The sequence below is a fragment of the Eleginops maclovinus genome, chromosome 4, assembly GCF_036324505.1.
Source record: "Eleginops maclovinus isolate JMC-PN-2008 ecotype Puerto Natales chromosome 4, JC_Emac_rtc_rv5, whole genome shotgun sequence".
Lineage (NCBI taxonomy): Eukaryota > Metazoa > Chordata > Actinopteri > Perciformes > Eleginopidae > Eleginops > Eleginops maclovinus.
In genome coordinates this window covers 12,590,453-12,606,929 of record NC_086352.1, presented here as the reverse complement: position 1 = coordinate 12,606,929, position 16,477 = coordinate 12,590,453, and the positions used below count along the sequence as shown (strand labels likewise).

Here is a 16,477-nt window from a genome sequence, read left to right as displayed (position 1 = left end):
TGGTAGCCTGCACTGTAATAATACAAAAAGGTGCTAATGGTATAATCCAGACAATAATAATGCCTAAGATACATAGCCTAGTCTATCGTAAACCAAAGCAGTAAAGATGAAAGATTGAAAGATTGAACTTTATTGTCATTGCACAGAGTACAAGTACTAGGACAACGAAATGCGGTCTCTGCATTTGACCCATCCTAGTGTTAGGAGCAGTGGGCTGCCATTATGTACGGCGCCCGGGGAGCAGTGTAGGTAACCAGTGTCTTGCTCAGGGACACCACGGTGGCACTTGGTCTTTTAGGGACTTGAACTGGTGACCTTCCAGTTCCCAGGCCAAGCCCCTATGGACTTTGCCACCACCACCAAATAACTAGTAGGCCTATTCAATATTCAAGCACCTCTCTCACATAATGCATGTTGTTTGCTTTACATGTAAGAGTAATCAATATTGAACACACAAATAGTTGCAGTTTTCATTACAAAGGGGGAAAGAAATAAGGAAAGCATTGCATCTGCTTGCAGAACCTATGTCTGGTAAGAGGACACTAATAAACATAAACTAACCTACTGGTTTGTTTGATGAATGTCATTGAATAGTTTATGCAGGAAATTTGAGAGAAAAAAAAAAAAAATCTCAAAATTATTAAGGTAATTTGCCAAATAGCGGGATAGACTTTCAAACTTCCCCTTATGAATTGATAATATATTTATGGTGGAAGCACGTTACGCAGCTATTTACTGAATTCATGGGTTTCATGTGACGTCACACATGAATCGCAGCGCCATCTTGAGGACCGTTTACTACGCTAAAGTAAACAATGCCATCTATCTGCTGTGCTGTGGGCTGCAATAACAGCAAGTCAAATAAAGATGGACACACATTTTATAACATTCCCAAGAACACAGAAAGGAGACAGAAATGGATAGCTGCAATTAAAAGGGATCAATGGACGCCAACAGAACAATCCAGGCTGTGCAATGAGCATTTTATTTTGGGTGAGTTGACTTGAACTGACGTTAGGTAGCCTAGCTAGCATGGGTGGAAATTAGCACCAGCCAAATACTGGTAAAATATTACAGGGGCTGGTATATTTAAAATACACAATAAACAATTACCTTTGGTTTATTATTTTTAATTTTAATTTTTATTTATTATTAAGTTTGAAACACAAATTGCAAATGATAAATTTAGAGATATAGCCAGATTACATGATAACCCATGATTCAACATATAACATTATTTAAGACTGCTAGCTATTTTCTACATGACTATGTTTACATTAACAGATAAGACCAGTTAATGATATCATTGGCAAATGTTAATTATTAGCCTAGCTTCTAGCTTTGACTTAGCCTGGCTGGCTAGGTCAGTTAAAAGCACCAGGCAACTTAATAGCATAGTAATAAGACCATAGTACGTAAATACTTATCTTACCTTTCCTATGATTACGAACATTTTCTTAATCTTCGCATGATAAATCCGCGGGTCGTGTTCCCATCCTGATCGAAAATAAAGGTACGCCTCAGTGCTTTTGAACGCCTTCAGAGACTCCCTGCTGTAAGGTGACGGGTTGTGTACCAGGTTTGGCAAATATTCAGCGGACAAAAGCGGGGTTAGTATGCCATTTGGCAGAACATATGGATCCAATCCTAAAATACTTGTTTTTGTCACGTAACGCTGCTTCTCCTCCGCGGAGAGATGAGTTTGGCTAGCCATTTCCCACTCGAACCATTAGAAGGCGCTTAGCACTCGATGCGCTGCACCGTCCTAAAGATGGCGGCAGGACAACAAAAGTCACGTGACTGAAACCCATGAATAAGCGAAAGGTATGCTATCCAACACTCTGCTCCAATAACTAATAGCCTGCCTCTTTTCCCCCATTTTCCTCCTCTTCTATCCTTCTTTTTCTTGCCTGGGCACCACACGGCTTTGGTCTTTTTGACATGACTGCGCCTAGACTTGAACTTCGCAAAATTGCAGCATAGCCAACACGTTCATTATAGCCTATGTATGCATGACGTGACGTTTCATGGTCAGTGAATCGCGCAGGTCTAACTGAATGCGGGAAGTCCGACTAATTAATAGGCTATGTTAATGCTATTGTGGTATGGTGTAGTGTGTGTTGTGATTTTAAAACAATAGATTTAAAATAGTTTGTCCACTCACATCTGTCGCACTTTTGCTTTCTCTCCGGCACACGTGCGCAATGCCACCACGTGATCACCATTCACTGTGATGTCAAACATCCCAACTCCTAGCAAGTGCTCCTCCAAGTCCTCGCTGTCCACGTTCAGCTGGGTCAGCCCTTCAGCGACCAAATACTTTTCAAGCACCAGAGTGGAGATGGACAGTCTCGGCCCCGTGTCAACCGTGAGCGTGCATATGTTGCTGACGGTCCTCCTTTGGAGCAAGCGGCACAACGTGCAATATAATCATGTTTTACTTCCTGTTTGGCAAATTCCCCGACAAATACGATCGTCTGAGAGGAAATAAAGGCATGGATTGGCCTTAGTATCACAAAAGGCATTACTACAAATTACAATCATGACTTTAGACTCATGACAAGAAGAGCAATGAGCAAAACATGTTTTGTACTTGGGAGTATAGAGCTCCCAAGTAGTGAAATGTAGCAAATTTTCTGGACACCCTTGAGGCGTGGTCTTCAGTCAGTCCACCAAGTTTTGTGTAGATACATCAAAGCGTTGCTGAGATATGACTTCCGGTTAGAATAATAAGAAGGGGAAAATAATAAGAAAAGGTAAAAACACTCAGGGTGCTTTGCAGCTTCGCTGCTTGGCCCCAAAATGAGATTGTAAATGAAAAATAAAGAAATAAAAACGCTGTTTTATTGGTAAACACATGTATCTTAATGTATCCTCCTTATATTAATAAATGATGAACACACTGTAGTGCCTGCTTTCCCTTGCATTGTTATATGTGTTTTTTTCTCATTCCCTTTCCTGAATGCTTGTCTTGTGAAGGTCACAGAAATATAAATTCCAGTTAGGGTAAAGGGTTGCTGCTTGTATCTTTAAGCAGCTGGCAGAGGGAACTAAACAGCACTTTAACCACGTGTAGATAGTGTGTAGGGCTTAATGTGTTGAATGTCAGTGCATATCAGCTGGCAGGTCTTGTGCTTTACTCCGCTCTACAGAGTCAACACTGCCTTTAACCCCTGGATGACATTGAGCACACCTGCACACACACTACATGCAAGAGGAAATCTTAAGTTCAGAGCCCCTACTTTACTACGGAGGAAAACAGTATTGAAAAAAACAAGTGTATTGTATGATAATAATAGCTTTGTGTTATTCACTTATCAAACAACATATCTGGGGTAGACCTTGAATCTCGGTCAAACAAGATCAGTGACCTGACAAGACCTTAAAAAGAAACATAGAAACAAGACCAACTTATGCTCAATCTCTCACATGTCATTTGTCCTTTTTCAAACCACAGCACAAAAACAAAAGCTTTCATTCTCAATACTCACTTTAATGTTACTGTGATTTCCTTTCAGTGTATTTAGTGTAATGGATTCTACAATATGACTCTCACCTCAACAGCCTCAATAAAGGCAACAAAGCACAGATTACAGCAAAAAGCAAACATCCCGGGACCTGCAGGGGTATAACCGCCTTCCCCAAAGACCTTTTACTAGGCTTTCCATGCCATGACTTGACCTTGGCCCTCAAATCGAATATTGAAAAAACGGTCGCACCTCTGCTAAATTTTACTGTGAGGATAAACTACACGTGAGTTATTGTACGGCACTTTTTTTCATGCACTGCCGTATGAATCCCTACAGTTTAAAAATGTAGAACGATTTTTTCGTGGCTTTCTTTCCTAAAAGTAAGTTTAAGCGTAAGTGATATTAATAAATAGCTTGAATATATAATGCCAAGGTTTTAGAAAGAGGTAACAAACAAATCAAATCTGTACTTTTTTCCATCTCCTGTCTCTCCGGACATGTCCTGCTCATGACTCCCCTAACTTGCCTGCTCCCTCTCTTTTTGAGCCTTCTCCCTCTCCTCCTTTGCTTGTGTTCTCACTCGTGCCCTAGCTTAGCCGGATTTCCTCTCTCTTCCTCCATCACTTCCAAACTAATTCACTCCCACACTCTCTCTCTCTCTAATGTCCCCCCTGTCTCTCCCATGTTCCCTGTTCCCTCTCTCCCTCACACACACAAACACACACTTCTCTCTCCCTCTCTTGTCTCTCCAAACTCGCTCAAGCACAACTAAGCCGGGGGTTTGAGTCCCAATGAGAGCGGTTAGGGCAATCAGTGCTTTTCACACCCTCTGATGTTCTTAAAAGGTGGAGGGATCAGACACCCCCGCTGTACTGTCGCACTTCACACACACACAAATAACACACCCACAAACTCACAGAACCCAAATCATATGCTCACACACACAAATGATTGCACACATATGCACATACTTCCAACATGGGCAGACACTCAAAAATCCACACTCACTTGAACACACACAGTCATTTACTGGGGCATCCCCTGTTGCGTTATAACTACCATACTGACATAAAACACACACAGTGTAGCTACACACCAGTCCATAAGAAGAACCACATATGAAACAGGACTTTGTTAACTGTTGGGAAAACTGTTTCAAGGTTTGGTTTTATTTATAACCAATTACCTTCATTCAGACACATCAAACAAAACTGCACAAACCCCTTATTTGTATTCATGTTGGCTGCTTAGAAAATGATTGCATCAAACACAATCAAATAGAAGAGGATGAGGTTCAAAAGACGATTCAAAAAAGTCTCCTTTTGTTTTACTTACGATAAAAAATTGTTAGTTTCACATTGTCTTTACTCTGCTGTTGCCATAACTTAGTTGTCTGTACCATTTTTTATTAACAAGCCTTTTCTACTTCCACACTACCTTGTAACAATTCATGACACTTTTATAAAACTGTTTAATTAATTAACTGTGTAATATTAAATATTAGTTTGTTTTTAGTAGAAAAGAGTAAATGCACCAAAGTTAAACTGTAAAAAGTTTACTGAGTACAGTGGGAATTAAAGGTCTTGTGGTTGGTTTTGCAAAGATCGACATACATCAAACTTCAACATTAAACTTAAAATAACTCAACCCTAAACCTGCTTAGAAATACTCAAGTTATTGCAATATTAAGTACTTAAACAATGCTTGAAATTATACAATTGTGCTAAACATTTGCACATACAAGGAAACTGGCATGTGTGTTTGACCAGCAAGGTTTCACGTGAAATGCTCAGAAATAGCCTTCGCTGGTGTACCATCAGGTCCGTGGGATCAGGTGAGCATGATGGTGTGATATAGAATGCAGTTAGGAAACTGAATGTACAGCTCCACGCTCACCGTAATGCGGCAAAGAGCAGTGACGCTATCAATTTACACCGTAACGGACAACACAGTCACTTTGCACCAAAGTGAAAGACACCAATACACACACTCGCACACACACACACAGAGCACAGGCACAAAGTTCAGGGGGATTAATTCACTGCGTCATGTCATCAATCCTACCATACCCCCTACTGTCAGAAAGGAAGGAAAATTTGCAAAAAAGGAAAAACGGAAGTACAGTGCCCTTAATGCTGAGCTATTATCTCCATCTTTTCTCTACCCCTTTCTCTCTTTTGCTTTCCCTCTCTTTACTGCTTTGATTTTTACTCAATTTTCTCCTCTTTTTCTTCTCTTCTACTTTCATATCCTCTCTTCATCAATCTATCCTCTCCTGCAGCCTCAGCCAGGCCGCCTTGATGAGCAGAGGCTCTTAGTCACATTGAGGTCACACACACACACACACACACACACACACACACACACACACACACACACACACACACACACACACACACACACACACACACACACACACACACACACACACACACACACACACACACACACACACACACACAGCTGCATGTACAGGGAAGGGGTCATCCTGGCAGGGTTACGCTGCACAAAGTCAGCCTCCCATAATGTGGCTGCTGTCGCCTGCATCACACCCTCATGATCCAATTAGGAGCCCCGATTCCTCCAATCAGCTGCTGTGGCAACCAACGGGTAGACAGGCAAGCAGAGGCAGGCGGGTAGCGCCAATCTCGTAAGTGCTTTTAAGGGATTAGAAGGTGGGTGGAAAGTAGGGGAGGGAGGGGAACACCTCCCTTTCTCTCCATCCTTGGGTCTCTCGGTTTTGTCGCTGAAACCAGAGCACTACAATACCTCTCAATTAGCCAAATAAATTCTTGCTGCTCTTCCAAATGCAAGTCAAATAAATATGAGAGGAATGACCAAGAGAAATTGGGAACTTGGTCACACAGAAGCTGGAACAAGTTCTAATAAAGCGAAAGGAGAGAGGAGGGAGAAACAATGTAATTTAAGTGAGGGCGATAAAGTACATGGATGGGGAACAACCAATGAAAGAAAGAGGATCGAGGATTAATTTCAGACTCCAGAAAAGACTAGTATCTTTTGGCCTTTTATTAACTGTTAAGGGTTAAGGTTATTCGCATGGTCAGTCAGTATGGTGAAATTCTATCTGCAACATGCAAAAAATACGAGTGAGGGGTATTTAACTTCATGCAGTGCACACATGGTAATGAGTGCATGTGCCTGCCTTTGCAGATTTTCTTGTGTAATCCATTGGCTTTGGAAAGAGAAAAAGAGAAAGGTCTTGATAATGTTCACACACCTGGCTGTACGTAGTAAGAAACCGTTATCAGAGCAGCTAAAGGGCAGAGAACACTGGAAAAAGCTAACACTGTAAATAACAGATGTAGTATCTACAGTATATCTACTGTTTTGCTATGAACACACTAATTAGACGCACATAATTCATCACACCCTCATATCTTAAAGAACGCACATGTGATCAGATGCTTACTTATTGTTAGGCAAAAAAGAATGAATATAAATTCTCACCACAAATTTGGTTTGGCCTCATGTATTTGTTATCTTTGCAATTCAAGTTATCTGTAAATAAACATATTTTTAAAGCTTTAGGTAAACAAAGCTTTAGGTAAATATGTGTTAAAGGTCACAAGAGTGTGTTTGAGGTAAAAGTGTCTGTAATAATATCTTAAATCAAATCTAAAATTCTGATATAGGAAAAATACCACCAGATGAAGATGAAATTATCCACTTAAGTCAATCTCACACACTCCCAAACAAACAGGTAGGATAATGTCGAACAAAGAAGTACGGATAATAACATCAAAGCTGATAGTAATCAGTGTTTGAAATGTAATGTTTGACGTCTGTTAAGATTTGTAGACAGCAAAACTACACTGGCAGCCCACAAACCTTTAAACGGTGGCCTGTAGTTGATCTAGTTTATCAAGTCCCACTTTATAACGCAGGGAGGTAAGCTGTCCAATCACAGCAGAGATCCAACAGAAATGTCAAGTACAGTAGGCATCACATGGCTAGGTTTGGTTTAAGAAGAAGTTGCTTTATAGTAGTCGACATACACTCCTTGCATGATTGTTATTAACGGGGGTTTCAAATCAAACAAGTATGTCCTGGAGAGTAAACTTTGTGTGAGTCCTTAGAGCCTGGCATGTAGGAAATGTTAAATGAGATTAGTGATTGTAGTGTAAACGACTTAATAAACTGCCTATTGATACAGTATACTTATGTTGTGCTAGGTAGGGCTGTTACACTTGTCTTTGAGGATGTAACCATTTTTATTGGGTGCATTTTCAGTCAGTGAAGGTCAATCTATCTCTAGGTTTACCACAAGCGAACCCTGAAACCAGTGTTTCATACATCCTCTACCTGGCAAAACACGTGGAATGAATTAATAACTTGAGCAACCTGCATCATACTGCATCAGCACTGACTGCCTGATAACCAACTTTTATTTATTTAGTTTTTAAGGTCAACATTGCTGTGTCGGTGTGCATGTGTGTGTGTGTGTGTGTGTGTTTACCCACCACTGTGCAGGTTTTTATCTTTCTCTTAAGCATTTTGCTTGAGGCGTCAGGACCTCAATTAAAGAGAACTGCTTGTAGCAGTCATGAGCATGAAACACACACACACACACACACACACACACACACACACACACACACACACACACACACACACACACACACACACACACACACACACACACACACACACACACACACACACACACACACACACACACACACACACACACACACACACACACACACACACACACACTACCTGTAAAGTATGAATATTTCACAATATCTAAGTCCTTTTACCTTGGAATGACCTGATTGTCCCACTGTGTGTATGTGCGTGGGCATGTGCGTGTGTGTGTGTGTGTGTGTGTCACTTCATTTCCATAGAGGTATGTGGAAGTGCATTCAATCTACTGCTCGAGCAAAGACATGGACGCTAATACAGACACAGAGGACTTGGTCCAATGACACAGAACATTCAGAACAGTAATGCCCTTTTTGTTGGTTTTCCTTCTCTGCGGCTAAGTGATACAGCTTTTTGTTCTATTTTCACAACAACGTGGGATGAAATTCAAGTCATGAAATACATTTCCTTCTTAGAAACAACAAATGTATGGCATAAAACAAAAGGGCACTATTGTTTTAGCGCCAACAGTAATGATGCTTTGAGAATTTCTCTAATATTCATTTCATTGGACGACTGTGGCTGCGAGGTAGTGCAGTCGCCTTGTGGGTTCGATCCTAGCCCGAGCAGTCAACATGTTGATGTATCCTTTGGCAAGATACTTAACCCCGATTTGCTCCCGATGGCCATCGATGTATGAATGTGTGTGAAAGGTAGTTCCCTAGAGCAGAACGGTACTGCCCTTTATGAAGGGGGTGAATGACATGTATTATGTAAAGTGCTTTGAGGGGTCGAAAAGACTGGATAAAGCGCTAAATAATTCCATTTACCATTTAAAAAATGGCCAATATCTTAATTAACCCTCAACCTCTATGATCAGCTTCAGAGGGTTGTGTGTCTTTGCAATCTGGCATGGTTTTTTGGTTATCCCAAAGCAACTCAATCCTGGGTGTTTATACTATAGTCACACCTTCACAATGTATGGATACACCTTTTCTCACTTTCTGTCACTCTCTCGCCATTATCGTTGAAGAAGCCCAGTTGAAGGTGTGCATTAAACACATGGGGCAGCCTCACTCTAAGTTCTCAGACCCACAACAATTACCAGAATTTTAAAACACATTACCCTTTACAGAGGATAGCTGCAGAACACGTTAAAGAGCTGGGCAGACAGTAATGGAACATACAGGAAAAGGCAAACATTGTATTAGCAATAGCAGTGCTGTGTCTTGATCAGATCATTTTACTTAACTTTTAGGGATCTGTGTCATTTCCTGTTTCATTAATAAAGATGTACATGTTAAGGTGACTAAACAATGTTATTCAACTGTCATTTTCCTTTAAAAAAGCCCTGAACAACAATGAAATCCATTATCCCCACTTGGGATGACAGGCAGGAGAGAAGGATGAGGTGAAACCAGAACGAAAAAGAAATCCCTCACAGCATGTAGCTTGCTAATTTAAAAAGAATAATGAAGGATGGTAGATGAATAGTGAGGATGACTGGAAAAAGAGAAATGTCTCCCCTCATTCTCACAATACTCTGAACCCTTTTCTTCCCCTGTGTCCTCTCCCTCTCGCTCTCTTTACCCTCTGCTTGCCAAACACCTCTCTCTTGTGTTCACATGAAAGACAATTAGACCCAGCGACATCAAACCCTGCAATGACAGTTGGTGTCCACACACACACACAGAGGCCCAATCCACCTCGCCTCTGGCAGACAGCTGACTGTTTACTTCACAGTTTAACAGACTTACATTGTGAAGTGTACGCACTGATTGATGCGCCTTTATTCATGATATACATGATACCTGACAATTAAAGGAAAGTCTTCATTTATATGAAAAATACGAGTAAAAGGTTGGGGGAGGTTTGTTTAAACTGTATCTGTCTGCTCACAATCATCAGTATTTCCATTTTAAAACGTTAATAAAAACACCACTAATGATTGGTCAATATCAATGTTTGATACTGCTCCGATTTTCTTATTTTCTACTATTCCTGTGGATTTAAATTCAATATTCAACCATTGTGTGTGCTGTGGGAAAATGAGCTCTTGGCTGCTGACCCTAAGTTCCCTGGTTCGAGGCCAGTTGAGGACCCTTTTGGAATGTTATGTTTCACATCTTATCATCTCTCACAAACTGTATGTCTCAAAAGATAAACAATTCCAAATGAATGCAATGAATTATCAAAAGAGTGAATGAATGACTCCTGAGCTCACCTCTTACTGGAGGAATCAGTCTATTGATTAAGTCCGCTTTTCTCATGGAATTGACCATTTCTTATCGATTATCAATACTTGGGCCACTTAGGCCGTTTATGGGTGACTAGGCAGCAGGAGAACTGTTGCTACTAATGAGCAAAGAATTGAGTCACAATTAGAGGAAAGTACATCTGTGTGTGTTTTTAGTGGATAAAAAGTGATCACGTATCGATTTGAGTTAATTCTTGTCTTGTTCTAACATTAATAGTGACATAAAATGAAACGTGTATGTCTTTGTGATTATCATGCTAGGGCAGATATGATAATTAATTAAATGTAAGACTCAAAACGACAGGGAGAATCACAGAGGTTAACACACACACACACAAACTCACACACACAGCTGAGTGGTGGGAAGGAAAGGGAAACCTGAGCTGGACCAGGAGTGGGATAACAGCGGTCCAGGAATAGTGGCAATCGATGGATGGATAGATGGGCAGATGGATGGATAGAGAGAGGGGGGTGTGGTGGTGAGGGAGGGGAGAGATGAGTGGTCTCCTGGGTGGAGTGGTGATAGTCTTGCTGAGTGTCTGTGAGACCAAATCCTTTCCAAACTGAGGGGAGAAAGGTAGGAGGCGAGGAAGATCAGAAAAGAAAGGAGAGGTAAAGAAACAGGAGGGGGGAGAGGAGAGGAGAGGAAACTTAACAGTGCCAGAGGAGAGGAGGAATGCATTAAGACAAAGAATGGGAGGAAATAAGAGGTAAACAAAGTTGTTTCCGATCTGTGCTAGAAGTTGAACTCTCAAAGATATACAGTTTTTCATCACTGCCCTCTAACTGAATCTTATTGGTCTAAAATAGTATATAGGAACACGTTTAAATTACAGCATTGCAACTCCTTTTCTTGAATTTGACAATGATATTTAGTGTATTAAACTTATAAAAAAGTTACGCTTTGGTGCAATACTTAACAAAGACCGCATACTTAATGAATAAGGAGTAGTCTCCAGTCAGTATGAAATCAAATCTGATTTATCCGACACATTGTATGCTCGAAATTTAATCAGCAGCACTGTCGCTAATCACCTCAGCTAACTAATAAACATACTAGTTTCAACAGATACGTTCAAACTCAACTGCAAAAAAGCCTCTTAAAGCAATGTATGACACTAGAGTATCTTATAAAAATGTATGATTCTATAAGAAGTAAAGCACACACACACCAACACACACAGACCTCTAAAATAGCTGTAAAAACAGGTATTGATGAGAAGCCTAGTCAATGACCATCAGAGGAAAACAGAGACGACCATTAGCCATCCAGTCAATCGCTATAGCATTCTGGGTAATTCTAGCACACACATACATCCAGACACAGGGATACACACATCGACAGCAAGATGACACCTCTCAGGGGAAACTTAACCACACACACATACACACACACACACACACACACACACACACACACACACACACACACACACACACACACACACACACACACACACACACACACACACACACACACACACACACACACACACACACACACACACACACACACACACACACACACACACACACACACACACACACACACACACACACACACACACACAGGAATGTATGTGTTAAGCTTTGCCATCACTTATATCATTTTGCTCTGTCCCTTTCAGTTTCCATCCCCTTTGCTTTCATTTTCACTATATCCGATTTATTTTACCCATCACATTTTACCCTTTGTTTCTCTCTCGGGGGTAAAGTGATGGTTGCTTGTTCCTAGGGGGTCTTAACCAACTGTCAATAGTGCAGTGTGTGTGTGTGTGTGTGTGTGTGTGTGTGTGTGTGTGTGTGTGTGTGTGTGTGTGTGTGTGTGTGTGTGTGTGTGTGTGTGTGTGTGTGTGTGTGTGCGTGTGCAATTGGTGAGGGTGATTGTGCATTAGTCATCCAGCTAATCAATGGGAAAAACCACTGAGCCTGGGCCCCTGCTTATGTTACCATCAGTTCTATTTATAGGGACCCACACATATCCACATGCCCACCCCCCAAAACAAGAAAGAAATCACAAACAGCCATATGCTGTCACACACACTGTTGACGCAGAGAGTTTGACTCAGGCCTTAAAACCAAACTCAGCTTTAGGAAATAATTCAGATAAACAATGAAACCAACATGTATTAAAGAGCTCAATGTCAGCTGGCACGCTAAATTCTGAGTTTGAACTGAGTTGATTTATTCAACGCAATGTGACAGACAAGCCAGTGGATAAAAGCATTCAGTCCAATTCAATCACCAGCATTTGTCAGACACCTGTGGACTGACAGAAGGCTTTTGACCTGAGTACTTTACTCTTTGTTGTACCGATTGTCTACAAACACCGTCAGCCGTTGACTGCTCATTACATTGTTCATCTGAAGCTATGCTCTTATACTCTCATGCTGCACGGAGCGCTTTCAAATGTTGACAAATCAGGCACTCTGGTGGTCCAACGGTTAAAGAAGTAAACCATGTTATTGCAATTTCACTGATTTGAATCAGATTAAGGACATTTGCTGCTTGTCCACTCCTTTTTTACTGAACTTTCAAACAAAGCCAAAATGTCAAATGTTATTATTAAAATGTTTTAATGATTATAAAATACATATATTTTTTGTTTTTACATCCAAATCCAGTTAATTATTACAATGTAACTTTTTTCTTTGACTCTTAATGTCTCACCCTCCCTCTGCCCCCCCCCCCCCACTCCTCTGTTCCCCCCCCCCCCACTCCTCTGTTCCCCCCCCCCCTTATCTGTCTTTCCTAGTGGGAGAGAGACAGATTAACGTCAGCGTTGGTTTTACTTATCATACTGTAGCCAGCACAACCCTGCAAGGGATAGAGTGGGAACAAACAGCGTCACTACTCAACACAGGGCACACACGCACACACACACACACACACTGCTACAACTTCACAAAACACACACCAATACTGTACATAGACACAGGAAGTGGAACACAACTGATGTTCTGCTTGTTTAAATAGTGGTTGTTGATACTGAGAGGTTTTTGAGGTCCATGAATATTCAAAAGGCTCATTTGTCTATGTTTTCCTATGTTATATGTTCTGCTTTAGATTCTGTAATAAGAAATTCAAGTGAAAGGAATTGAAAGTCTAGAGAAGTTCTGTGGGCGGGTCAATGGAAGAGCTGACATGCCTCGTTTAAGCAAAAGGTTTCATTGTAATCCAAGTTCTGAGAAAATGTCTATACTTTATATCTGAGTATTTTTCAATGTAGCACATAAGCCAATGGCAGTGGTGGATCTTTATCTGTTGTGTCGCATTCTTTTTGCGCTGGCTAAATATCGTTTTGGTCATTTGCAGTCCGCTCAGAGCCAGCTACATATTCAGAAAATAAGCCAATGTTGTGAAAAATGAATGTGTGGGTTGTCTACTAATAAAAATGAAAGAAAATGGCAGTTTTGTACAAGCGTTAAACTCGGAAAAGATCAATGATGTGCAGTTAGTAAGACAGGTTTCTTAATAGGATTTTGTGCACACTTTATTACATTTGGTATGTATTTTTGATTAAATATAGTCAAGTCTTTTTACGCATGTATACATGAGTGAATAGGTGATGTGCAGTCGTTTGGTTTGCAAACAAACCCCCCTGTGTATAGGTGTATGCAAAGTTATGCGCACCTATCTTTGTGTGTTACTCAGAGGCCCCCCCGCCCTGTGATACACAAACACAAACATTCACACACACAAACAGTTAGAGCTTAATGAAGCAGAACTCAGCCTGGTGCCCATTAGCCTGATAATTAATAATTTCTCCCTGCCTCCTAACACACTTATCAACTTGCAGAGGAGGTTGTGTGTGCATGTGTGTGAGCGCATGTCTGGTATGTGTGTCTGGTTGTGCCTGCCAGGGCTTATGCACGTTGGCAGATAAGAGATGTGGTTGGTAATGACATACATGTATGTGCTCATGTTTGCACAGATGATAGTTTGTATTTCACCACGGTTATTTTGAAACATCAAACGCCAATTGAAAATCACACTGCTGCTAGTTTATTACTTAGACTTAGATGTTGTTCATAGTGCTGTTGTTCACCATATTTATATCACATGTGTATGCTAATTCCCACTAACATCTCTCTGTATAATGAAATAAAACAACAGCCCAAAAAACACCACTTTCCAAATTGCCCATGCAGTTGAATCAATGACTTTTCACAACAAGACTGTTAAATTAGATTGAGCTTTGACTTGCTGTCAAAGCCTGATTCAGTTTTAATTTCTCAAAATGTCTCTCTGAAGTGAATTGGATTGAGTTTGCACCAACAGTAGAAATTCAGGTTTTTAATTGAGCGCCTGTCCAAACCTGCTGCAGTGGTTCGGCCTCGGGTCAGTTTGAAGAGAAGGAGATTCATGTAGGGTTGGGTATTGTTTTGGGGCCAATTATGATCTTGTATTGGACATCACAGTATGTATATGAGCAGTGAAAACCTTCAGAGAGGAAATTTAAAAGATGATGTACCTTGATGTTAAGGAAAGGGATCCATTCGGTGTCCTCTTCTTCCTTCTTCTGTGTCACCTGTTCCTACTGCTGTGATCTAGATATGGTTGGAAACACACAGAGAGAGAGAGAGAGAGAGAGAGAGAGAGAGAGAGAGAGAGAGAGAGAGAGAGAGAGAGAGGGGAAGACACAAAGAGGGAGAAAGCAAAAGGAAAAAGGAGTGAACAAAGTTCTACAGCAGCAGTACAAGTCTTACTCCTCTCTGTCATTCAACCAACTTCATTCTTTCCTTCTGTCCTTTATTTCTCTTCTTTTTTCATGTTTTCATGTTCTCCCTTATCCCCTTTCCTGCACTCACACTTCCTCTATCCCCTCCTTCACCTCCCTTCTCTCTATCTCTGTGAATAGAACATCAAAAGCCTGTGAGTTAGATGGGGAGTGACAGTGTTTGCTATTGGTATGCAGGCAGACATGTCTGCTCCAAAGTGTTAGTCTAAAGGCCTTGGCTAAGTGTTTGTCAAGACTTAAAGCCATTGTTCTCGTCTCCTCTCCTCTCAGATCTCAGACTGCTCCCTTTCTCTCTCTCTCTCTCTCTCTCTATCTCCCGCTCGCTCCACTTTTGTACTTTGATGGAGCATTTTACTGCTGTGTGTGTATGTGAGTATGTGGGAAACGTTTTGAGACAATGTGTGTGTGAGAGGTTGAGTATGAGAATGTGATCACTTCAATAGTTATGTTCCTTTGTGCAGGCATTTTAATATTAAACAACATCCATCCACTTGTTGCAATTGGTGAATATTGGCTCCGACAAAAAAAGTCTGTATGATTACAGACCGAAGATTATCAACATTATCTTGAGTGGTTGCAGAGTGGTTGATTTGAATTTAAATGGCTCAGTATATCTGATTTTAAATCCATTTTCAACCAAAATGTGTCTCAACATTAACTTATTATGACAATAAAAGCAAAATTGTTCCTATTGACAATACATGCTACCCATCTTAGCCAGGCCACAACAGTTTGACACATCATGCACAACTTTCTCCCACATTTTGGTGAGTATTTGGTGTTCTGAGCTAGAACATAGAAGAAAGTGTAGAACCAAATGCAATCCACGGTTTCAGTAGCTTGTTTTAAATTGTGAAGTGGTCCTGCAAAGGTTAATGTAAAGCATGTATGGTATGTAGAACTCTAAACTACTAAATTAACATTTCAATGTAAAAAATAAGTTAAACCATTTGCTTTTACTTATCCAAAATATTTAGCTTACAATGGGGCTCCAATAATTCCCTTTTCTTCCAGTTGAAAGATTGGTCTTGAGCTTGGAAGAATCTAAAAACGTGATCATCTGATGATGAATGACTCACTATTGGTCTCTGCTAATCCGGCTATTTGCAAAGCTGCACACCTCTGTTGAGTTTATCTATATGAAACCAGTTGTTTGATTGGTCCTTTTTAAAACTTGCTAAATCAATGACAAGCTGAACACTCTAAAATGCAGTCGATTCATATACATAGAAGGAAACTAAACTGTATTGAAATGGATCCAAGTACATTTTAGGGTATATCTGATCGGTCTCCTGGTTCCCATCTTTTACCATCCCTCGATACCTTGCCCTGTTTCGGTCTCTCTTGATTCTCGCCCTCACCCTCTCCTTTGTTTTTAACTCTCCCATCTTCCCTTGGATGCTT

At 40.7% G+C, this 16,477-nt stretch overlaps 1 protein-coding gene across 1 annotated transcript in view; it reads right to left on the bottom strand.

Annotated features, from left to right (window-relative positions):
- Nucleotides 1-16,477, bottom strand: part of esrrga (estrogen-related receptor gamma a) — a 149,171-nt gene that overhangs the window by 90,988 nt on the left and 41,706 nt on the right. Inside the window, exon 3 of the mRNA XM_063882110.1 lies at nucleotides 14,807-14,882. The gene's annotated coding sequence lies outside the window, so the exon portion shown is untranslated. The remainder of the gene's footprint in view (nucleotides 1-14,806; nucleotides 14,883-16,477) is intronic.